Source organism: Pleurodeles waltl, chromosome 6 (genome assembly GCF_031143425.1).
Source record: "Pleurodeles waltl isolate 20211129_DDA chromosome 6, aPleWal1.hap1.20221129, whole genome shotgun sequence".
Taxonomy (NCBI): domain Eukaryota; kingdom Metazoa; phylum Chordata; class Amphibia; order Caudata; family Salamandridae; genus Pleurodeles; species Pleurodeles waltl.
Window position 1 is genome coordinate 1254481450 of NC_090445.1, and position 25647 is coordinate 1254507096.

Genomic DNA, 25647 nt, shown 5'->3' on the forward strand with positions numbered 1-25647 from the left:
TTAAAATGAACATGTTCGGTCTCATTATGAAGTCCCCATCATCTTCCCCTGTAACTCCTCACTGATAGTTACCAATACTGAGGACAAGGGTGATTCCCAGAGGAAGGTTACCAGGGATCATTAATGGACAGGTAGGATCAACTTGCAAATTAGAAAGTAGAGGAAGATTGCTATTTCTGGTTCCCATTCCCCAGAAAATTCCCAATCTTCCCTAGTATTTTACCCTGAGACTCAACGTCTTTTCAGCAGATAGAGTATCTGGGAGGGACAACACATATCTGTGGAATTATTGGTTGAATCGGGATCACAGGGAACCTCATAATGAGGCCTATAATTTAGAATATAAACATACTATATATACAAATCCATTGAACCATAGTAAGATTAGTGCTTAATAAATTCTCTTAACCACTGGTCTTGGAAACATTATTACAGACTGATAACAATCAAACAAACTCCCATAAATGTTACTGAATATCTTTATAATGGCCTTATTCTTTTATTCAAGTATATATTCAAATTTAAAGTGTTCTCCCAGTTCCTCAACTCTTCCCCCGGCACCTCCGCGAACATCGAACAAACCTTAAAATATTTCACAACCTGGATCTCCAACAGTGCTGAGAGAGTCGCCTCAGCACACCTTCCAAACTCAACAGACCCCCCAGACAAGCCAGCTGGTACACCCCAGAACTGAGAACCACCAAACGCAACTGCAAATAACTGGAAAGATGGTGGACCACCAAGAAGCCTGCTGACCAGACCACATTCAAAATTTCACTCACCCATTACCACAGACTCCTGAAAGACACCAGAAGGAATGCCTTAGCCAACCACATCAAAGCAAGTACTAACCACAGCAAAGAACTCTTCAGTATCGTCATGGAGTTATTCTACCCTTCAGTGACTGTAAACATCATCATCCGCCTCCCAGGAACTCTGCAGCACTCTAGCTGACTTCTTCCATGACAAAATCTACATCATCTATAGAACTTTCGAACCCCAGCTCACCACCGTCAACACCCTCAGCCTCCTAGATTCTGCGAATACCCCGGCTAACAACAGGATCACCACAGACATAATTCGCTCCGTTCGCTCAGAATCTCCCACAGATCCCTGCCCACGTCACATGTTCAACTTGGGCATTAGCACCATCAGCAGCAAGCTCAAAGACATCTTCAAAGTTTCCATCACTTCAGCCACCTTACCAGATGACTGGAAGCACAACAAGATCAAACCCCTCCTCAAAGAACCACATGCTTATCCCAACAAGCTCAAAACTACCAGTCAATCTCCCTGCTCCCCTTTCCCACTAAAGTCCTTTAAGAGGCTATCAACCAGTACCTCAAGAGTACCTGGAGAACAACCACCTTCTGGATGCATCCCAATCTGGATTCTGCTCCAACCACAGCACAGAAACCACCCTGATCACTGCTGCAGACAAAATCAGAACCCTCCTGGACAGAGAAGACACATCCGTCCTCATACTCCTTGACCGCTCAGCAGCTTTCAACACTGTCTCCCACCACACCCTGATCAAACGGCTCCAACAGATAGACATCCAAGATGGTGCCCTCAAATGGATCACATCCTTCCTCTCTGGAAGAACTCAGAGGGTTCACCTTCCTTCCTTCACCTCAGAGCCAAAGAACACCATCTGAGGTGTCCCTCAAGGATCATCAGAGCCTCACCCTTTTCAAAACCTACATGACCCCTTGGCCAACATCATCAGAAACCACGGACTGAACATCATCTCCTATGAAGACGACACCCAGCTCATTCTACTGCTCCATGAAGAAGCCTGTGAAGGAAATCTTCCACCTCTGCATGACCTGCGTTGCCAAATGGATGCAAGAAAACTGCCAAAAATTCAACACGGACAAGACATAAGTGCTACTCTTCGGGAGCACCACCTGACCATGGGATGACCCCTGGTTGCCCCTCCAACCTGGGACTCCCTCAAGCCAAACCCAGAACCTCAGAATCATTCTTGACATAAAAATCACCATGAACAACCAGATCAGTGCAGTCTCCTCTGCCTGCTTCTACACCCTCTGTTTGCTCTGTAAGATCTTCAAATGTCTCCTGTATCCACCAGACGTACCATCACACAAGCCCTCATCACCAGCTGCCTAGACTATGGCAAAGCTCTCTATGCCAAAATCACATTACACCTCCTGAAGAGACTTCAGACCATTCAGAACATGGCAGCCAGATTCATCCTCAGCCTTCCCAGACAGACGCATATCACCCCTCACCTGAAGAACCTCCTCTGGCTCCCCATACACAAGAGATGCCACTTCAAGATTCTGGTGCATGCCTACAGAGACCTTCACAAACAAGGACCAGCATATGTCAACCACTGCCTGAACTTCCACCAATCCTCCAGACACCTGAGCTCTGCCTCTCTCTCCCTTGCCAACACACACCACACGCGGCAACAATGGAGGCCATTCCTTGTCCTACCTCACATTGAAACCCTGGAACAGCCTCCCTATCCACCTGAGGACATCTCCCTCCCTTCAAGAATGCAGAAGAGAAATCAAGACCTGGCTCTTTGACTGAGACCCTGAGCAGCTTGGACCCAGCTCCTGGATTCCTTCCCGGTGATTAATTGATTGATTGAACATCATATTTGGATCTAAAGTTCTATTTAAGTGCTTCGGCTTTCTGATGGTTACAAAAGAGTAAGTATCTAAAACATCATATAATCTGCAAAGGTAGAATGCGATTTTTAAAGTGATAGTGCATGAATATTGACCCACAAAAACACAGAGCAATTAAGCAAGGCCAACTTCTTAAATGGGAATTGAGGAGGTTATCTACAGATAAAAATGTTGAAAAATGGACCAACTAGAGAATATTAAAGCACTTTTCTCACATACACTTAAACAAAATTGGCAACATTTTACATTCTTCTACAGAATTTGCCAAACATATTTTTAGTAATACATGGGTGATGAATGCAGACCAAGAAAGCGATTTCACTTGGCCAAATACTTTAATAGTATCTCTCTTCACTTCAACATTTCACTTTTTTAAACATTGCCATGACAGAGAGACTCTCAGTTACATGGTATGTCTGAGAATCATATAGGATAAGAGAGAGAGATAAAATAAAAAAATGACATAAATCTGACAATGCCTGGCAAGAGACAAAGACCACAGAGCTAGAGGTTTGAGAAGCTCATACTTTGGTGCCATTGCTCAGAATGATCCAGGCTATATTTGATGCCCAAAATTATGTTGCTTCTCTGAGGAATGATGGAAACTGATGCACCTTCCCTGTTACACACTAGCACATTGGTGTGGTCTAAAACAGTGATTCTCAACCTCTGGTCCGGGACCTCTGGTGGGTCCACAAAACTTCCTCAGGAGGTCTGCTGCTGCTTAGAAAATTTAATAATATTAACAGATTGGGTCCCCAGCTTTCAGTAATGACTCACTGGGGGTCCCCACATTCCAATAATGATTCAGTGGGGGTCCCTGGGTTCTAGTAATGATAAAGTGGGGGTCCACAGAAGTCAAAAGGTTGGGAACCATTGATCTAAAATATATTCACCAAGAGAATACATTTAAGTTTGGTGTACTTTTGCCTATTTTAAATTCAAGTTGGTGCACTTTGGCTTATGGTAAAAAAGCCCTAGAAATTCACTGAAAGTCCAAAAGCTAAGGTTCCGTTATAGTTAGTTTTTGAAATAACATAAAAACTAACACTTAAAAAAAACACTGAAATTCACCAGCTATAGATAACGTGCCTTTGCCATGCACTCCTTATCACCTCATATATTACATCACTCATGGCCTATTAAATGACATAATTGATGATATAACTGATGACATCTCAATCAGCTGTATGAATCAGACGGTAGTCCATATGGCCTGGCCTCTGACAAGGCCCTGTGCCTAACCCCTCCGTAGGCGGCCAAGCACTGCTGCACACTGCCTTCTTATCCAACCTGAAGCCATAAACACACAACCTCTGTTTGGATGAAGACTTTTACTTTTGTTTTTTGTGTGTTTATTTTCTGCTGTTTTCACACTTTTGTGGTTGGACTTGTTATGTTAATTGTTGTGTATATGTCATAATGGTAAACTCTATTCATATGGGACTGATTTAGGGTTTGGTGGACAGAGTTTACTATCACCAGGCTGGGGAAGGACATTAATTACCTCCACTTCCATTATTCTAAGGGACCAACACACCCAAATTTAGAGATGTCCACTAGCCTCACTGATATCTCTCTACATGCCTAGAACTGTTACCATGGCGATTTACATCAAATTTGTAGGAAACGTTCAATGCATGGTATCCATCAGACATAATGACCTTCAACTTTTCAAACGTTTTTGGTTTTTCAGAAACAAACTTTCAAAGTGCAAGTTTCTTTATTAAAAAAACAAAACGCATTACCCTCACAACATGGGAGTTTTCTGCCATCATTTGGATGTGATTTACATTTGCTTCCTGTTCTTTAACATCAGGGTTTTGCTTGCAGGCCTTCATCAACTGAGTGCAGCAAGGGTTAGCCACAGGGCTTGAACTTTGGCCAGGTTCTGTGCCCAACCCTCTGTAAGTGGCCAACCACCCACAGGCAGCACCCTTCTATTGCCCACAGACTTTGTGTGAAGCAGGGGGTTTAGCTGCAGTGAGGCCAGGTCCTGAGGACAACACCTCCACGGATGGCCCATGGGCATACACAGTCAGATGTTGACTGCAGTGCTTGGCCTCGACCTGGCCCTCTGCCTAATTCATGCAAATAGGCAATCTCCCCAATACACACAGCCTTTAACCATGAGCAGCTAGTGGATGGAAGCAGGGAATGTGTTCTGCCCAAGCCCTGAGCTCAACCCCCACACAGGCAAATCACCCCACTATGCACACACCTATGGCTGTGTGCCACCAGAGGTTGGCTGCATGACCTGACCCAAGGCTGGGATGCACACAGCCATCTGCAGATGCCCATCCAACATGTACCACAATCACAGATTTCATTAATTATTTTTTGAATTATTGTTTGTCAGGTACCACGCTACCATCGAGAAAAGCTTCACACCAAGTTACTGCTGTACCATGCAAGACCTCCTCCAGGTGAAACATGCAAGCCAGCACAGCACCATGTGGGTGAAGCTTATGCAGTGTCTCTCAAGGTAGTTCTATTGTACCTCACCAATAAAGTTAAAACTTTCTGTCACAGTTGGTGTAATTCTGTTCAGCTGTTGTTTTCTGTATTCTAGTGCAAAGTTCACCTGTTCAGTGCTTTTCGAGAAATTAGAGTTTAAAATGATGTTCGGGTGGGCTTCAAGGAGTTAACTCTAGTAAAAATTGGTTTCTCAATCACTCTTAATTTACCTTTCAAAATGCATCTCCCCTGCCACACACCTTTCATCTCTAGCACTATGTCTCTGTAACTATCAAACACTTTTTGTTACTTACTCTATGTAATGCTACTTTCCTCTTCTAGCATGTAACTTTGAATTGTCCCTCAGGTTTCTTGTGCTACGTAGATCATGCATATATTGCTCCATGTGAAAACCCTCTTTCTTTGCAATTCTGCTTATGTTTTCTGATCTGTTACATAATGCCAACCAGCATGTAAACACTCGGGAAATAATAATTCTGAAATCCAATATATAAATTATAAATATATATATATATATATATATATATGTATATATATATATATATATATATATATATATATATATATATATATATATAACTCTCAAACATGTCCCGGAAAGCAGATGCTTCATACAGCGGTCCTGGAAGGGCTCCGAGAGGCCCTAATATATCCTCCAACACTCCCTTAGATATCAGGAGAACCAGGACACCTCCAATGTGAAAATTTAAATTTATTTCAGCACAAACATCCAATGCGTTTCGGCAACAGCCTTACTCATGGATAAGTCATTGCTGGAGTGCTCCACATAAAAACCAAGTTAATCATGAACATAAAAAACAGACAAATTCTAAATTCATCCACCATGAAACACATATTGCAGCGGCCATCTTAAAGTGCATCTATACACCAATCGTACAGTAGTTAATAACATAATCTTGCAAGTTGTTAATCCAATTTGACTTCAATACTTGTTCAAAATCTGTCATAAAACTTCTTATGATATCATTAATCAACAAATAAAATCTCATAGCAAAAGTACAAAATTATAAAATCATTCATTATAATCTCAAAATACATTAGGTATAAATATTTTCAGAATTTAAAATCTAATATATTATTTCTTATAGATCTTAAATAATCATACCCTTATCTTAATTGCTAACATTGAATCCTATAACTCCCAAGTGGGTATATAAGCATACAAAGGATTCCTTAGAATGATATCATACTACTTCAGATGTTCTTCACAAATGTATCTCATATTTTGTATTTTGGAACTTAACTACCCAAGTGGGTAGACATACAAGATCTTCTACTGTTAAAACCTTCTAAACCCCAATAAATCATAACTTAAATATATAAGTATCAAAAATATACTATATAAATCACCATCACACAAAGTGCTAATCTAATGACCGGCCGCCCTATTCCCCAGTTCATTCAAAGAAATACATCAATCACCCTAAATGGATACTCAACTCTTCACTTGAGTTCAGCCCCACAGGTTCCAGTGTCTCAAAGTCTATTATATATTTAGACTCCAAAATACGCAGCAACCTCTCTCTGTCACCACCCCTTTTGCTGATCTTTACTTGATCAATGACTACAAATTTCAACAGATTTTCAATACCAAAGTGTTGTTTGAAAAAATGTCTAGCTACAGGGTAATTTTTGTCATAGTTCTTAATAGCTCTTCTGTGTTCCAGGACTCTTTTCTTAGCATTGTGTATTGTACTGCCCACATACAACTTATCACATGGGCATATCAAACAATACACACAGTAGGATGTATTGCAGTTGTAATTACCTCTAATTACAAAGGTGTCTACCCTTCCTGGAACACTCAATGTCTTGCAGCTATTACTGGTTTTACAGGCTTTGCATTTCATACAACAGGCAAAACCCCCCACTTTGGTGTTCTGTATGTATCCTTTCGATGTTACATCATTACGACATAAACTATCCTTGAGAGATCTATTTCTCCTAAAAGTTATTTGCGGATTGTCATCGATCCAGTTAGTCAAAATAGGGTCAGTCTGTAAGATATGCCAATTCTTACTCAGAATGGAGCGTATATTGTAGGACTGGTTACTGTAAGTTGTGATAAATCTGATAGGCTCATTCTCCTTTCTCCTACCCCTATTCGTCCCGTACAGGACCTCATCTCTACTTAAAGTCTCCACTTTCCGTCTGGCTTGGTTAATGGTTTTAACCCCATAACCTCTATTCCTAAATCTCTCACACATTATTTCACACTCCTGTTGAAAATCAGCTGCCTCACTACAATTTCTCCGGGCTCTCAACAGCTCTCCAAACGGAATGCTGCGTATCAGGGTCACCGGATGTGCACTGTGAGCACATAACAGACTATTGCCAGCTGTTACTTTTCTGTATAATTTGGACACCAGCCTCCTGTCCCTTACAGAGATTTCTACATCGAGAAACTCAATGCACCTAGAATCCAGATGTTCGGTAAATCTTAAATTAAATTCGTTAGTATTCAAATCACGCACAAAATGCTTAGCTGCTTCTTCGTCCCCCCTCCAGATCACAAAGATGTCGTCAATAAAACGACACCAAAGGACTACATTGGTGTTGAATTGGGTAATCTCTTCTGACACATGTTCCTCCCACCAGCCCATGAACAAATTTGCATAGCTGGGGGCAAAACATGTGCCCATAGCTGTCCCTTGTAGCTGCTTGTACAGATGATTATCAAAAATGAATAAATTATTTTTAAGACAGAACTCAATCATAGTGCACAGCATTTCCGAATGGAAAAAGAAAGATAATGATCTTGCTCTAAGAAAGTGTCTGATAGCTCTTACCCCCAAATCATGATCTATACTTGTATAGAGGCTGGTCACATCTAGGGTTAGCAATAGAAAATCATCTTCCCATTCAATGTCCTCAATGATTTTTAAAAAATGTGTAGTATCTCTCACATAGGAAGGTATTGACTCAACAAAGGGGCGTAGAAAAAAATCAATATATTTTGATGTATTTTCCAAGAGAGACTCCATAGCCGATACTATAGGTCTCCCCGGTGGATTCACTCTATCCTTATGGATTTTTGGGAGGAGATATAGGGGGTCATTCAGACCCCGGCGGGCGGTGGGAGCCGCCGAATGACCGCACCGCGGTCAAAAGACCGCGGCGGCCATTCTGTGTTTCCCGCTGGGCTGGCGGGCGACCGCCAGAAGGCCGCCCGCCAGCCCAGCGGGAAACCCCTTCCCACGAGGAAGCCGGCTCCGAATGGAGCCGGCGGAGTGGTAAGGGTGCGACGGGTGCAGTAGCACCCGTCGCGAATTTCAGTGTCTGCTATGCAGACACTGAAATTCAAAGTGGGACCCGCTTACGGGGGCCCCTGCAGTGCCCATGCCATTGGGATGGGCACTGCAGGGGCCCCCAGGGGCCCCACGACACCCCTCACCGCCATCCTGTTCCTGGCGGTCGGAGCCGCCAGGAACAGGATGGCGGTGAGGGGGTCGGAATCCCCCATGGCGGCGCAGCTTGGGGGATTCCTCAGGGCAGCGGAAAACCGGCGGGAGACCGCCGGTTTTCCTGTTCTGACCGCGGCCAAACCGCCGCGGTCAGAATGCCCTGCGGGGCACCGCCAGCCTGTTGGCGGTGCTCCCGCCGACCCCGGCCCCAGCGGTCAATGACCGCTGGGGTCGGAATGACCCCCATAGTATTGGAACTTTTGGATGATCACACTTAAGAAACAGGAATTCATCCCATTCTAACATTCCTTGATCTCTCCAATCGGTAAGCATATCAAAATATTTCTCATTCATTAGTTTAACATCTTCCCAACTTACTTCTTCATAACACTGAGTGTCACTGAGTTGTCTCACTCCCTCTGCCACATACTTAAAGATATCCTGAATGACTACATTGCCCCCCTTATCTGATTGCCTAATAACAATAGTATGATCTTCCTTCAATTCTTGGAGAGCTTGCCACTGTTCACCTGATAAATTACTGTGTTTCAAATTCATCACACCATATCTCAACTTCTTCAATTGTTTAGTCATTGCTCATTCAAAAACATCAAGAGCATCACAATGAATGGCAGGTAAAAAGGTGGATTTTGGTTTAAAATTGCTTGGACAACTACTATCCAGGGCTATACCTGTCCCCATCAAATTCAGAATAGGATCCTCATGGGCAATCACCCCTCACATAGATCCATTGCTGTATGTAACACATCAATGTCAGAGATGCATAAATTGCTCACATTTTTCTTCACCCCCACTCTCTCGTCACTTTTAACCTTAGTATGGTACCACTTTTTTAATTTCAATTTCCTAATGAATTTCAAAGTATCAATCCTAGTCTCGGTATAATTGAAACAGCCAGTTGGGCAGAACGACAGACCCAGAGATAAGAGGTCCTCTTCTACAGCAGACAGCACTCTGCTGGAGAGATTTACAACGTTCATAGTTTCTACTTGCTTGCTCGAGTTACCACTCCCAAGGGCCTTGCATCGTCTCCTGCGTCCCCTCTTCTTGGCCTGTCTGTTCCTCTTCCTCTTCCCCTGACTCCTCGTCCTCTGCCCCTCTGAGGATGAGTTCCTTTGTGTTGTTCCATCCTTCCCTGGTTCAACAGTCTGAATTGTTTTAAAAAATTCAACCTGTATACTTCTTTGTCTGATGTCGAAGCCCCAGACAAAACTGTATCTGGTACATCTGACAGATTTCCATCCGAGATATCGCTTTCTTCCTGTTCCTCAGCTGGTTGACTTGCCCGTTCAGAATCTTTTACGTACCGCTCAGTGATATCCTCACTATACATATGATCATATTTCCTTTGAAAGGTTAGAATACGACCAGCTTGATAATCCTTAAAATCCCGTATGAACTTTCTCTGCTTCTTGCCAGTGATCTCTTCCTCTAATTTGCAGAGTTTTTTCTCTAAACTTTTCATATACTCATCAAATGATTCTTGTGTGACTAGTGACAGTAATTCCAATCTAACTTTCTCCATCACCTCTAAGATTTTACTCCTGTCCTTTGTTGCATATTTGATTAATATACGCATCATGTTCAATGAACTCTGCTTCGAATTCTCGGCCCACTCCTCAAGCATTTCCGGATCGGGATCCTCGTAAGTTGGTATAGTATAAATCCTCAGTCCTCTTGGGACACGCTCTACATCAATATATCTTTGTAGTGATTCAACCTCCCACCATTTGGACAATTACTTTCTATGCAATTTTTCCATTTTGTCATATAGGGTTTGTAGTTTTACTTCCACCTTCATACTCCCACGACCGGGCTGAGCATTAGGTCCCTCATCCATCTGGGTAAAAAAAAATTTATTTGATTTCTCCTTTCGTCGAACTTCCCATCCGGAAGCCATAATTGCTGTGATAAATTTAAACGCTTCAGTCCAGTCAAATAGACACCAATGTCACTATTATTCTTATGGATGTGGACTATACAACACAAAGGGGGTCATTCTGACCCTGGCGGTCATTGACCGCCAGGGTCAACGACCGTGGGAGCACCGCCAACAGGCTGGCGGTGCTCCCAAGGGCATTCTGACCGCGGCGGTATGGCCGCGGTCAGAAACGGAAAACCGGCGGTCACCCGCCGGTTTTCCGCTGCCCTGAGGAATCCTCCATGGCGGCGCAGCTTGCTGCGCCGCCATGGGGATTCCGACCCCCTCACCGCCATCCTGTTCCTGGCGGTCGTGACCGCCAGGAACAGGATGGCAGTGAGGGGTGTCCTGGGGCCCCTGGGGGCCCCTGCAGTGCCCATGCCAATGGCATGGGCACTGTAGGGGCCCCCGTAAGAGGGCCCCTAAAAGATTTTCAGTGTCTGCCATGCAGACACTGAAAATCGTGACGGGTGCTACTGCACCCGTCGCACCCTTCCCACTCCGCCGGCTCCATTCGGAGCCGGCTTCCTCGTGGGAAGGGGTTTCCCGCTGGGCTGGCGGTCGCCCGCCAGCCCAGCGGGAAACACAGAATAACCGTGGCGGTCTTCTGACCGCGTAGCGGTATTCTGTTGGGGGAACTTTGGCAGGCGGCCTCCGCCGCCCGCCAAAGTTAGAATCACCCCCAGAATCTGATGTATCTTCCACTCTGTTCCTATATCGCAATACTACCAGGTATAGGTTCACACCTGGGCACTTATATAGTTTCCAGTCATTCAGGAGTTAGTTCAACGTAAACAAGGCACCACAGTTTCTTTATGTAAAAGATGAGAAATTCATATGGCTCCTATATTTTCAGTATTCATTAACTTAACTAAGTCAGTAGCCCATTTACTTAGTTTTTCTCTCCTCAAAAAGGCTCCTTAGAGTCCCTCGAACCACATGTGACTCTAACAGGTCAATATGCACTTAGTTCAGTCCCCCAGTTCACCACGAAAGCTCGTATGTTAATAACCAAGCTCAGCCGCAAGTTAACATGCACAAACAAAGTAACGCGCTATGATTATATCAACAAGCGCGTTCTTAGTAGCGATCCGACGCATTTGCTCGTATAATCCCAATTTAGCCTCCGTAGTATGCCAGCAATGCGCCGCAACTATACGTCTGTTTTCCGTAATTAGAGCAAATTTCAGCTCAGCCGTTCGTATATCTCCAAACAGCAATATAATCTACAGACAGTAAGTGTACTCAAAGGGTTCGGAGAGCAGACGCATTTACCCGTACACTTGCTCCCCGCTTCGGTATCTGAAGCGGGGTGTATATACGTGTCACAAACTCACGGCTCAATGTAAACAGAACTAAAGACCTTACTCGTTGGGCTTTCTCCTGGCTTTTCTCCTGGGTCCCGCACCATTCTCCAGTATTTTCACAGCGGTGCTCGTTACTGACGCCTCGTTTGAAATACGGGGTATATAAACGTGTCACGAACTCACGGCTCGATATAAACAGAACTAAAGACCTTACTCGTTGGGCTTTCTCCTGGCTTTTCTCCTAGGTCCCGCACCATTCTCCAGTATTTTCACAGCGGTGCTCGTTACTGACGCCTCGTTTGAAATACGGGGTATATAAACGTGTCACAAACTCACGGCTCGATATAAACAGAACTAAAGACCTTACTCGTTGAGCTTTCTCCTGATTTTTCTCCTGGGTCCCGCACCGTTCTCCAGTATTTTGGTGCTCGTTACTGATGCCTCGTTTAAAATACGAAGAACACTCCTTCCAAATTAACACAGCCTCACGTGTGCAACCATTATTCCATCCCGGTGCAGATACGATATAGGGGCTCCCGCTTTTATAAACAAATAACTCTCAAACAAGTCCCGGAAAGCAGGTGCTTCATACAGCGGTCCTGGAAGGGCTCCGAGAGGCCCTAATATATCCTCCAACACTCCCTTAGATATCAGGAGAACCAGGACACCTCCAATGTGAAAATTTCAATTTATTTCAGCACAAACATCCAACGCGTTTCGGCAACAGACTTACTCATGGATAAGTCATTGCTGGAGTGCTCCACATAAAAACAAAGTTAATCATGAACATAAAAAACAGACAAATTCTAAATTCATCCACCATGAAACACATATTGCAACGGCCATCTTAAAGTGCATCTATACACCAATCGTACAGTAGTTAATAACATAATCTTGCAAGTTGTTAATCCAATTTGACTTCAATACTTGTTCAAAATCTGTCATAAAACTTCTTATGATATCATTAATCAACAAATAAAATCTCATAGCAAAAGTACAAAATTATAAAATCATTCATTATAATCTCAACTCATTCCGAGTCCGGCGGGCGCCGCCCACCGGGCTGAAACCGCCCAAAGACCGCACCGCGGTCAAATGACCGTGGGGTCATTTCGACTTTCCCGCTGGGCCGGCGGGCGATCTTCAGAAGATCGCCCGCCGGCCCAGCGGGAAAGCCCCTGCAACAAGGAAGCCGGCTCCGAATGGAGCCGGCGGACTTGCAGGGGTTCGACGGGTGCATTAGCACCCGTTGCGATTTTCACTGCCTGCATAGCAGACAGTGAAAATCTTTGTGGGGCCCTGTTAAGGGGCCCCTGCACTGCCCATGCCAGTGGCATGGGCAGTGCAAGGGCCCCCAGGGGCCCCACGACACCCGTTCCCGCCATCCTTTTCCTGGTGGGTTTTACCGCCAGGAACAGGCTGGCGGGAAGGGGTTCGGAATCCCCATGGCGGCGCTGCAAGCAGCGCTGCCATGGAGGATTCCCTGGGCGAGGGGAAAACTGGCGGGAAACCGCCGGTTCCCCTTTTCTGACCGCGGCTTTACCGCTGCGGTCAGAATAGCCCTGGAAGCACCGCCAGCCTGTTGGCGGTGCTTCCGTTGCCCTCCACCCTGGCGGTTTCAAACCGCCAGGGTCGGAATGAGGGCCATAATCTTTTATTTTTTGATTTGTTGATTAATGATATAGAGGAAGTTTTATGACAGATTTTGAACAAGTATTGAAGTCAAATTGGATTAACAACTTGCAAGATTATGTTATTAACTACTGTACGATTGGTGTATAGATGCACTTTAAGATGGCCGCTGCAATATGTGTTTCATGGTGGATGAATTTAGAATTTGTCTGTTTTTTATGTTCATGATTAACTTGGTTTTTATGTGGATTACTCCAGCAATGACTTATCCATGAGTAAGGCTGTTGCCGAAACGCGTTGGATGTTTGTGCTGAAATAAATTTACATTTTCACATTGGAGGTGTCCTGGTTCTCCTGATATCTAAGGGAGTGTTGGAGGATATATATATATATATATATACATATATATATATATAATATTGAGAAATGTTGTACCTTTAAATATGCATATCTGCATTGTGAAATGTTAATTACGTAGGATGGTTCCAATGAGATGGTTCACTTTGAAACTTAGGACCTGATTTAAAACTTGAAGGATGGAATACTCTGCCACAAAGGTGACGGCTATCCCGTCCATTATATTACGATCCCCATAGGATATAAAGAGATTGTAATCCATCGTACAGGATACGTGTCAAGTTTGTGATGGAGTATTCCCCTCCGCCTAGTTCTAAATCAGGCTCTAAATCAGTTATGTCTATGGTGCTTGGCCTGGCGGCTGTCATGAGTCCTTGATCCTGAATAAACAGTTCACTCATAGAGGACTGTTTCAAGCAAATTTCTACCTAATCATTTAGGCAATGATACTGGCCCCAGCTTCACAGGAATAAGTATACCCTGATAAATTAAAAAAATGGACTCATGCATTAATATAAAGGGTATATCTTTACATTTGACTGCAGAACCTTTGAGACAAGTTTGCCCACTGGTCACCAACGTCTGCCACCCTTTTATATACATTTATAACTTAGGTGGTCAACAATTTTGCATTAATAGTAAATCAAACACTTGACTGGCCACAAACGAGCTCTCGCACAGCTGCTGATCTGCTTCAACTTCATTTCCATCTTACACTATGTCACCATGCACCTGTTCACTTGTCATGGTGTATGCAGCAGCATACATGTGAACAGAACATAGTTTTCATTAAAAGGGAACCAACTTACTGATGCATTTCCTTGTGCAACTATTGCAAGACACATACAAAGAAGGCAAATTGTGCACAGATAATACATTTTCCAGATCCATGACTGTGGCAATATGCAGGCATAAGTTTGAGCAAACATACATTGTACACCCTGCTACAAAAACAAACTGGAAACAATAGATACATTTGATGCCAGAATAACAGAACAAGCAGTCAAATATCAGGTTGGAACCATGACAGAGAGGCTTTTAAAAGACCAGCTAACTGTGCGATGTGCAAGCAAGAAGTTATAACATTGGATTTGGACTGGTCGCAATCCATCTATTAAAGATGTTATTGCAAACACCAAGGTGTTATATGAGTAAGAGAAGTGCATGAAATAAATGCAAAGAACATAAATTAGAAAAACCATAGAAATGGCAGAAACAGATTGCAGACAGGAAAATATGAATGTTGTGGGAAGAAAAGAGAATGCTACAAACTTTATCTGGATCTTCAACAACAATAAAAACATGGGTGGTGGAGCTTTGAGTAGGCCTGGGGCTAAGCCTGCCAATAGATGTGGATGCATTTGCCATTCAGATTATTTAAAAAACAGTTTGGCATTTGGCAAGGAATGTCATAATTGTGGAAAGAGAGGACATTTTGGAAGGAAGTGCAGAAGGAGAAACAAAAGTCAGGTTTCTGTGGTGGAGTAAAAAGAACTGACCATGGAAGGAGCAGAGGATTTCTTGGCAAGAAAGAACAGACCAATGGCTCAATTTCGAATGAGAGTTCAAGATAATAAATTGATGGTAGACTCAGGCTCCTTGTACATCATAAAGTAAATTAGTCATTTTGTAAGCCTGCGGCCTGATGGCACACTCAACTCAAGAGATATCAATCCTAAGAGGTGTCAGGGATCAACGTTTGTTGTGATGGGATACCTGTGGGCCGAAATTCAATTTCTTGACTGTGAAAGTTCTGGTAATGATTTGTGGTGGATACATCAATAAGATTTAGATATAAATATAAATCCTAATGCACCTGTTCAGATAATATTTATAGAAGAAGTGGTTTTAGAAGAATTATTGCAAACATTTTGAAAAATGTTTGAAGACAGACTAGATGAATGTAAGGAACATGTTCCTAAGATTGTATTGGGAAAGAGAGCTACACCAGTGACACATGCAGCCATAAGAATAACTGCTAATTAGAAATAAACTAAAAGAATTGCAGAAGCTGATAGTAGTGGAGGCAGTCTAAGAACCAGTGGAAGCAGCTGAGTGATGGACCTCAGTGGTTGTCACAAAGAAGTCAGATGGGATTGTAAGGTTCTGTGTGAATCTTCGCAGCCTTAATGCAAGTGTAACTGCAGATATTTTCCCACAGCCTGATATAAATAAAATAGATTTAATGCTGTGTATTGATAAGTGCTGCTCAAAATTAGACCCAAGAAGTGCTTAACACCAGATCAAGTGACTTACAGAATCAAAGCATTGACAGCTTTTGTTACAGCTGTATGGGTATTAAAATTAAACTCACTGTGCTTGCCAGTGTGGTGGGCACAGGACCAATTCCTTCGCAGGTACACTGGAGAACTAAAAAGGTTGTTGCTTTTGCATCCCATTCCTTATTGAGTACTGAGATGAATTACTCAGTAATCCATTGGGAATCATTAGCTGCTGCATGGGCAACCAGTTACTTCAGAACATAATATTGGGGCCACAAGTAGATAATGAGAGCTGATCACAAACTTCTGCTTAAAGTACCAGGAGGTGTGAATAACTGTTTAGCAAGGTTTGCTGCAAAAATGCAATCTTATAACTATACTGCAGTGTATGTCCCATGGTAGAAGAACACGGTTACTGATTGTCTAGATTGCCAAATGATTCTGGGTGTGAATGTGAGTTTGAGAGCAGTAGTAGTGGGTAGCATAGGAAATGTGGTGGAGGGTTATAGTAGTACCGTCTTAGAAGATTTGATTGTTGCTATGGAAAATGATAAGACATTGTCAGTGATAAGTTTGCTTCTCCAGAAAGGATCTCACAGAGAAAATACTCTCCCTGAGTATGCCAGACCATTTTATTCAGGTATTAAAGGAATTGTCTATGTGCAGTGGGTGTGTAATACTAAGCCAAGAAAGTTGTATTTTCCTTTGGGGTGGGGTCCAAGTTGGTAGCACTGGCCCATGAAAGTCACCTAGATCAGTTTGTAATATACAAAAGACCCAAGGAAAAAGGGTGGTGACTAAGTATGAATGACCAAGTGAGGAAATGGTTATTTGAATGCTGTGTTTGTAAAGAAGAGGAGAATTGTTTGAAAATGTTTTTAGTAAAGTTTGGGGATGAACAATATGTTATTGACAATAGGGATGCACTTTCTAACAACAAGGAGAGGACTACATGTCCCAGTTGGCATAGGGCTCCTAGAGGCGGCTTTTGGACTTTCCTCACCTGCAACTTCTCAATAGCACTATATAGAGCATTTGGTTCCCCCACGGTGTGGACACGAATTCTACCAACAAGGAGGGGATCACATGTCCCAGCTGGCACAGGGCTCCTAGAGGTGGCCCTTGGACTTTCCTCACTTGTAACTTGTCAGTAGAGCTATGTAGCGTGTTTGGTTCCCCTGAGTGTGGGATGTGTGGAGGCTGCGCCCAGGCAAAGTCTGGGCAAAGGGCAGGCCTGTCAGTACCAGGGCTGGGCCACCTCCCTGAGATTTGCAATGGGAAGCTTACTGCTCTACCAGTGGTAAGCCTTTTTTTCTTAAAAAGGCAAAGGTGTCAAAGTCAGCTTTGCATCAAATTGTTTTTCTTTTCATATTATACATTGACTGCCAAAGAGAGCACGGTACATGAGCACCCATTCAAGTAAATTAAGGAGCCTAGGAGCATATAAGGGAGGATGTGGGGTTTTCAATGGTACTGTATAACACTTGCAAACAACTCAGTATCCTGTGCATCCTTATCCTTACCTAACTTCCGCATAGCACTTTGTAAAGGGAAATTAACTGTGCAATTCTTGATTTATCCATGCTGTTTTGACTTTAGTCGCTAGGCTAATTACTTTAGCTTTCTGGTTGCCCCTGTTGTAAACAAACACCAATAATGAGGAAATAGTAAGTGCTGAGAAGCATCCCCTCAATGCTATGGTCTTGGTCATCATACTGGGGCTCGTTTCCACCAGATTCAGTTCCAGTTTTTGTATCTGTGCCCTTATTTTGAGGTTTAGTGCTTCTGTCTTACAGTTCTTTTTGGAAATTAAAACAGTCTTTGTGCCAGGATGTGGGAGATCCAGCTTTTCTCCCTTTAGGATTGTTTCCACCTCCTCAATTAAATAATCTGTCTCCTCCATTGTGACATTTTCTGCAGCGTGTCGCACTACCCTCTTATTTTTGACATTCAAAAACCAAGAGGGTAGGGAGACACGCTGCAGAAAATTTCACATTATGGGCTACTTAACCTAAACCTCCTAACTTCTCTCCCAAAGGTTTCCTTAATACAATTTAAACTTACCCCCCCCCTTACAGGGAGTGTCCTAAACCTATTGCATGCACCTCTAACAAAATCATATTGGTCTTACAGAACAAAGGGTCCACAATGGTGGCAGCAGTGCTCAATGAGCGGCATTGAGATGAAGGTCTTGATTCAATTGACTGTCTTAAGGAGAGCTCTGGGTCTGCGATAATAGCGTGGCACCAACTTGTATCCTTACACCAAAAGCATATAGTATAAACAAATATGACTACAGTAGGAGAAAAAGACACATCTGGGGGGAGAAGCAGCACCACTAACTTATGTGCAGAATGCAGTGGTTGTATTGTCTGATGGGGCTGTATTATCAGTAAGGTATCCTTCTGCTCCTGCATGACTGCATACAAGGTTGATTAATGTGAGGGAGACAACGCCACAATGGGAGGAAAACCCATAACATCAATTCCTGCACTGCAAACATGGAATAGATTACAACTCAAACTGCTCTGCTTGAATGTAGTAGGATTAAGATCTAAAGCTGTTGACACTGAATGGGGACCTTACATTGATAATTTCCATATTTGTGTTTTTCAAAAGCCATGGGCAATCCAACCTATATTTAGAAGAGGAGTGGCACTCCAGATTGCATCTCTTACGCTAGCACATGGAGTTTGTGCTTCTAACAGGGGCGCAAACTCTGACAGAGGAGCAAACTTCACATACAAGAAAGCCAATTCTAGAAGCTGATTTATTATATATTACTTGATTCAAATCTGAGGCCCATTGTTCAGAACATAATGGTTGCCTATAGGTCAGATAGTGACTATAATGCCCTAGAACTTGAGTTTAAACATGTATCCTTCTTGATTGACATTGCAATGCCTAGCATATGTAGTCCACCAATTGTTTCCTCTCATATTGGCAGTAGAGTAAAGTGGCCTTTTATAGAGTCTGAGGAGGGCATACTTGTCACCACTGCCTTAAATATACTTGGAAAATTCTTAACCATCAACAGTGGTTGTCATGAATATATTTGACAGCCTCCCTGAATCCATCCGGGGGTATTTTTTTATAACTATCAAGGCACAGAGTATAAGAACAAAGGACTCTGAGTGGTTTGATAATAATTGCAAGATAGCTAAATAAAAGTTAATGAGTGCTGTAAAAAGTGGGAATAGAATTGCTATAGAACAAAAGTGAACCGGAGTCCATGCGAAGTCACAAAAAGGAGTCCCACGCCGGAGGACAACTCAGAAGGTTGTGCACTGTTGGGCGGAGTGCTGGGGACCCAGGCTTGGCTGTGCACGAAGGAAATCCTGGAAGAGTGCACCGGAGCCGGAGCAGCTACAAATCACGCAGTACACAGCTTTGCAGTCTAGCGTGGGGAGGCAAGGACTTACCTCCTCCAAACTTGGACTGAAGAGTCACTGGACTGTGGGAGTCACTTGGACAGAGTTGCTTTGAGGTTTAGTGCTTCTGTCTTACAGTTCTTTTTGGAAATTAAAACACTCTTTGTGCCAGGATGTGGGAGATCCAGCTTTTCTCCCTTTAGGATTGTTTCCACCTCCTCAATTAAATAATCTGTCTCCTCCATTGTGACATTTTCTGCAGCGTGTCGCACTACCCTCTTATTTTTGACATTCAAAAACCAAGAGGGTAGGGAGACACGCTGCAGAAAATTTCACATTATGGGCTACTTAACCTAAACCTCCTAACTTCTCTCCCAAAGGTTTCCTTAATACAATTTAAACTTACCCCCCCCCTTACAGGGACTGTCCTAAACCTATTGCATGCACCTCTAACAAAATCATATTGGTCTTACAGAACAAAGGGTCCACAATGGTGGCAGCAGTACTCAATGAGAGGCATTGAGATGAAGGTCTTGATTCAATTGACTGTCTTAAGGAGAGCTCTGGGTCTGCGATAATAGCGTGGCACCAACTTGTATCCTTACACCAAAAGCACATAGCATAAACAAATATGACTACAGTAGGAGAAAAAGACACATCTGGGAGGAGAAGCTGCACCACTAACTTATGTGCAGAATGCAGTGGTTGTATTGTCTGATGGGGCTGTATTATCAGTAAGGTATCCTTCTGCTCCTGCATGACTGCATACAAGGTTGATTAATGTGAGGGAGACAACGCCACAATGGGAGGAAAACCCTTAACATCAATTCCTGCACAGCAAACATGGAATAGATTACAACTCAAACTGCTCTGCTTGAATGTAGTAGGATTAAGATCTAAAGCTGTTGACACTGAATGGGGACCTTACATTGATAATTTCCATATTTGTGTTTTTCAAAAGCCATGGGCAATCCAACCTATATTTAGAAGAGGAGTGGCACTCCAGATTGCATCTCTTACGCTAGCACATGGAGTTTGTGCTTCTAACAGGGGCGCAAACTCTGACAGAGGAGCAAACTTTACATACAAGAAAGCCAATTCTAGAAGCTGATTTATTATATATTACTTGATTCAAATCTGTGGCCCATTGTTCAGAACATAATGGTTGCCTATAGGTCAGATAGTGACTATAATGCCCTAGAACTTGAGTTTAAACATGTATCCTTCTTGATTGACATTGCAATGCCTAGCATATGTAGTCCACCAATTGTTTCCTCTCATAATGGCAGTAGAGTAAAGTGGCCTTTTATAGAGTCTGAGGAGGGCATACTTGTCACCACTGCCTTAAATATACTTGGAAATTCTTAACCATCAACAGTGGTTGTCATGAATATATTTGACAGCCCCCCTGAATCCATCCGGGGGTATTTTTTTATAACTATCAAGGCACAGAGTATAAGAACAAAGGACTCTGAGTGGTTTGATAATAATTGCAAGATAGCTAAATAAAAGTTAATGAGTGCTGTAAAAAGTGGGAATAGAATTGCTATAGAACAAAAGTGAACCGGAGTCCATGCGAAGTCACAAAAAGGAGTCCCACGCCGGAGGACAACTCAGAAGGTTGTGCACTGTTGGGCGGAGTGCTGGGGACCCAGGCTTGGCTGTGCACGAAGGAAATCCTGGAAGAGTGCACCGGAGCCGGAGCAGCTGCAAATCACGCAGAACACAGCTTTGCAGTCTAGCGTGGGGAGGCAAGGACTTACCTCCACCAAACTTGGACTGAAGAGTCACTGGACTGTGGGAGTCACTTGGACAGAGTTGCTGTGTTCCGGGGACCACGCTCATCAGGATGAGAGGGGACCCAGAGGACAAGTGTTGCAGTCTTTTGGTGCCTGTGTTAGCAGGGGCAAGATTCTGTTGACCCATGGGAGACTTCTTCGGAGCTTCTGGTGCAGGGTGAAGGCCGGCTACCCCCAGAGCATGCACCACCTGGAAACAGTTGAGAAAGCCGGCAGGATTAGGCGCTACAATGTTGCTGGTAGTCGTCTTGCTACTTTGTTGTGGTTTTGCAGGCGTCCTGGAGCAGTCAGCAGTTGATCCTTTGGTAGAAGGTGAAGAGGGAGATGCAGAGGAACTCTGGTGAGCTCTTGCATTCGTTATCTAAAGAATTCCCCAAAGCAGAGACCCTAAATAGCAAGAAAAGGAGGTTTGGCTACTAAAGAAGGAGGATTGGCTACCATGAAAGGTAAGAGCCTATCAGAAGGAACCTCTGATGTCACCTGCTGGCACTGGCCACTCAGAGCATTCCAGTGTGCCCCCAACACCTCTGTTTCCAAGATGGCAGAGGTCTGGGACACACTGGAGGAGCTCTGGGCACCTCCCCTGGGAGGTACTGGTCAGAGGAGTGGTCATTCCCCTTTCCTTTGTCCAGTTTCGCGCCAGAGCAGGGCTGGGGGATCCCTGAACTGGTGTAGACTGGCTTATGCAGAGATGGGCACCATCTGTGCCCATCAAAGCATTTCCAGAGGCTGGGGGAGGTTACTCCTCCCCAGCCCTTCACACCTATTTCCAAAGGGAGAGGGTGTAACACCCTCTCTCAGAGGAAATTCTTTGTTCTGCCTTCCTGGGCCAGGGCTGCCTGGACCCCAGGAGGGCAGAAACCTGTCTGAGGGGTTGGCAGCAGCTGCAGTGGAGACCCCGGAAAGGCAGTTTGGCAGTACCCGGGTTCTGTGCTAGAGACCCGGGGGATCATGGAATTGTCCCCCCAATACCAGAATAGTATTGGGGGGACAATTTCATGATTTTAGACATGTTACATGGCCATGTTCGGAGTTACCATTGTGACGCTATACATAGGCAGTGACCAATGTATAGTGCACGCGTGTAATGTGTCCCCGCACTCACAAATTCTGGGGAATGAGCCCTGAACGATGTGGGGGCACTTTGGCTAGTGCCAGGGTGCCCACACACTAAGTAACTTTGCACCCAACCTTCACCAGGTGAAGGTTAGACATATAGGTGACTTATAAGTTACATAAGTGCAGTGGTAAATGGCTGTGAAATAACGTGGACGTTATTTCACGCAGGCTGCAGTGGCAGGCCTGTGTAAGAATTGTCAGAGCTCCCTGTGGGTGGCAAAAGAAATGCTGCAGCCCATAGGGATCTCCTGGAACCCCAATACCCTGGGTACCTCAGTACCATATACAAGGGAATTATATGGGTGTACCAGTATGCCAATGTGAATTGGTAAATTTAGTCACTAGCCTGTTAGTGACAAATTTGGAAAGCAGAGAGAGCATAACCACTGAGGTTTTGGTTAGCAGAGCCTCAGTAAGGCAGTTAGGCATCACACAGGTAACACATACAGGGCACATATGTATGAGCACTGGGGCCCTGAAGAATCCTTCATGCACAGCCTGGCCCAGGTCCCCAGCACTCTATCCTGTGACACAATGCTCAACTCGCTGAGTTGTTCGGTGGTGTGGGACCTTCTTTTGTAGTCGTGCAGCAACCTCAATTTGCATCTTCTTTCTCCCCGTGTCCTGGAACCTCCGTAGGTGCTGCCTGGTCATCTGTGGGTTGCCTCCAGTGTTGGGATCCCCCTCTACCTCCTCAGTCTGAGTTGAGGCCCCCATGTCCCTCCTGGGTCCAGGCAGTGGCATTTTGACACAAACCGCAACAGTGCTTGAACAAAGGCTTGTAGGACGAATTTAGGTCTGCAACTCGCCTGCATCCAACATCTTGACATGGGACAGCCTTTGCATCATGCAGGAACCCGCAGCCATCTTCTTTGGTGCTCTTCTGCAGACTTCTTCCAACCAGAGAATCCTCTTTTGCACCATCTTCTAGGTTGGCAGGGGCTCCTGTCCTTCCTGGAATCTTTTGCGACTTCTGGACTTGGTCTCCTCTCTTTACAGGTCTTCAGGTCCAGGAATCCACCATTTGTTGCTTGCACTCTTGCTTGGATCTTGCAATAACTCTAATCACGATTTGTAGTGGGGTGGGGTATTTTACTTACCTTTGGTGTTTTCTTACACTCCCAGCGATCCTCTACAAACAACATTTGCCTAGGGGGGATTTTGTGATTCGCATTCCAGTTTCTTAGTATATGGTTTGTATTGCCCCTAGGCCTATTTCTAGCTATTGCATTCCATGGTATTTTCTATTGTTTGCACTATTCTGTGACTATATACTTTTGGCCTTGTGTCACTAAAATAAAGTACCTTTATTTTTGTAACACTGAGTATTGTCTTTTATTGTGTATAAGTACTGTGTAACTACAGTGGTATTGCAGGAGCTTTCCATGTCTCCTAGTTCAGCCTAAGCTGCTCTGCTACAGCTATCTCTAGTCAGACTAAGCGGCTAGAACACTGACTACATTTTACTAAAAAGGGATAAATGGACCTGGTATAAGGTGTAAGAACCTAGGGTACCCACTACAAACCAGGCCAGCCTCCTACACCGTGGTGCTTGTAGACACCCTATTTCCAGCTTGTATATTGGACAGTATTTGGTTATTGTCCATCCAAGTTTGTATTTTCACCAGTAGTTGCTTACAAACAAAATTCTGAGCATTGTCAATCAGGCTAAAAGGCCGGTAATTGGTGTAGAAAAGTACCATCTTGCCTTGCATGTTACCCCCATATTTCACTGTATATATGTTGTTTTAGTCTAGTCACTCCAAGGATGGCAGAACAAAGCATTTCCTTTTAGAAGGAGGCTGTTACACCCTCTCCCTTTGGAAATAGGGGGTGTTACAGGCTTCGGAGGGGTAGCTTCCCAGAGCCTCTGGAAATGCTTTGAAGGGCACAGATGGTGCCCTCCTTGCATAGACCAGTCTACTCTGGTTCAGGGATCACCAATACCTGCTCTGGTGTGAAACTGGACAAAGGAAAGGGGAGTGACCACTCACCTGTCCATCACCATCCCAGGGGTGGTGCCCAGAGCTCCTCCAGTGTGTCTCAGACTCCAACCATCTTGTTTTCCAAGGTGTGGGGACACTCTGGAGGCCTCTGAGTGGCCAGTGCCAGCAGGTGATGTCAGAGACCCCTCCTGATAAGTCCATACCTGATAAGGTAGCCAATCCCCCTCTCAGGGCTATTTAGGGTCTCTCCAGTGGGTTTCTCTTCAGATTTAGTTTGCAAGTTTCCATCAGGAATCCCCTGCAACTACTACTTCATCCTCTGACCTCGGATCAACCGCAGACTGCTCCAGGAACTGCTGTAACTGCAACAAAGTATCCAGAAGGGCTACTTTTCCTCTGCAATTTCAGCTCCAGCCAAAAACTGCAACAGTTTCCATGGTGTGCACGCTCTGGGGACTCCCTGTCTTCACCCTGCACCAGAAGAACTGAAGAAATCTCCTGTGGAGTGACGGAGTCACTTCCCTGCTCCAGCAGACACCTTCTAAGACAATGACCGGTTCTCTTGGATTCTCTCCTTGCAATGAGCTTGCTCCTTGGAACACAGGTGGTAGACCCCTTCGACACAGACTGTCCTAAGGTCCTGCTGTCCGAATTTGGAGGAGGTAAAAGCTTGCCTTCCCCATTTGTACCCCTGTTCACTGCGTCATCTTCACCTCCTGAGGCCTCTGTGCAGTATTTGCAAGAATAATTCATGCACAGCCTGGCCCAGGTCCCCAGCACTCTATCCTGCGACGCTCAACTCGCTGAGTTGTTCTCCGGAAGCGTGGGACCTTCTTTTGTAGTGCTGCAACAACCGCAATTTGCACCTTCTTTGTCCCCGTGTCCTGGGACCTCTGTGGGTGCCGCCTGCTCATCTGTGAGTTCCCTCCAGTGTTGGGAGCCCCCCTCTGCCTACTCAGTCCAAGTTGAGGCCTCCAGGTCCCTCCTGGGTCCAGGCAGCGCCACTTTGACGCAATCCACAACATTGCTTGAACCAAGGCTTGTTGGATGAATCCAGTGCCGAAACTCACCTGCATCCAACATCTCCCTGTGGGACATCCATTGCATCATGTAGGAACCTGCAACCATCTTCCCTTGGTGCATTTCTGCAGTCTTCTTCCAATCAGATACTCCTCTTTTGCACATTCTTCTAGTTTGGCAGGGGCTCCTGTCCTTCCTGGAACCTTCTCTGACTTCTGGGCTTGGACTCCTCTCTTTGCAGGTCTTCAGGTCCAAGAATCCACCATTTGTTGTTTGCAGTCTAACTTGGTTCTTGCAATAACTCTAATCACAACTTAGTAGTGTGTCCGAAGGAAACTTGCAGTACTTTACTCCTACTTTCCTGGG

General features: G+C 44.4%; 1 protein-coding gene across 1 annotated transcript in view; it reads right to left on the reverse strand.

Annotated features, from left to right (window-relative positions):
• Nucleotides 1–25647, reverse strand: part of LOC138300789 (cadherin-23-like) — an 834147-nt gene that overhangs the window by 282954 nt on the left and 525546 nt on the right. The gene's annotated exons all lie outside the window — the stretch shown is intronic.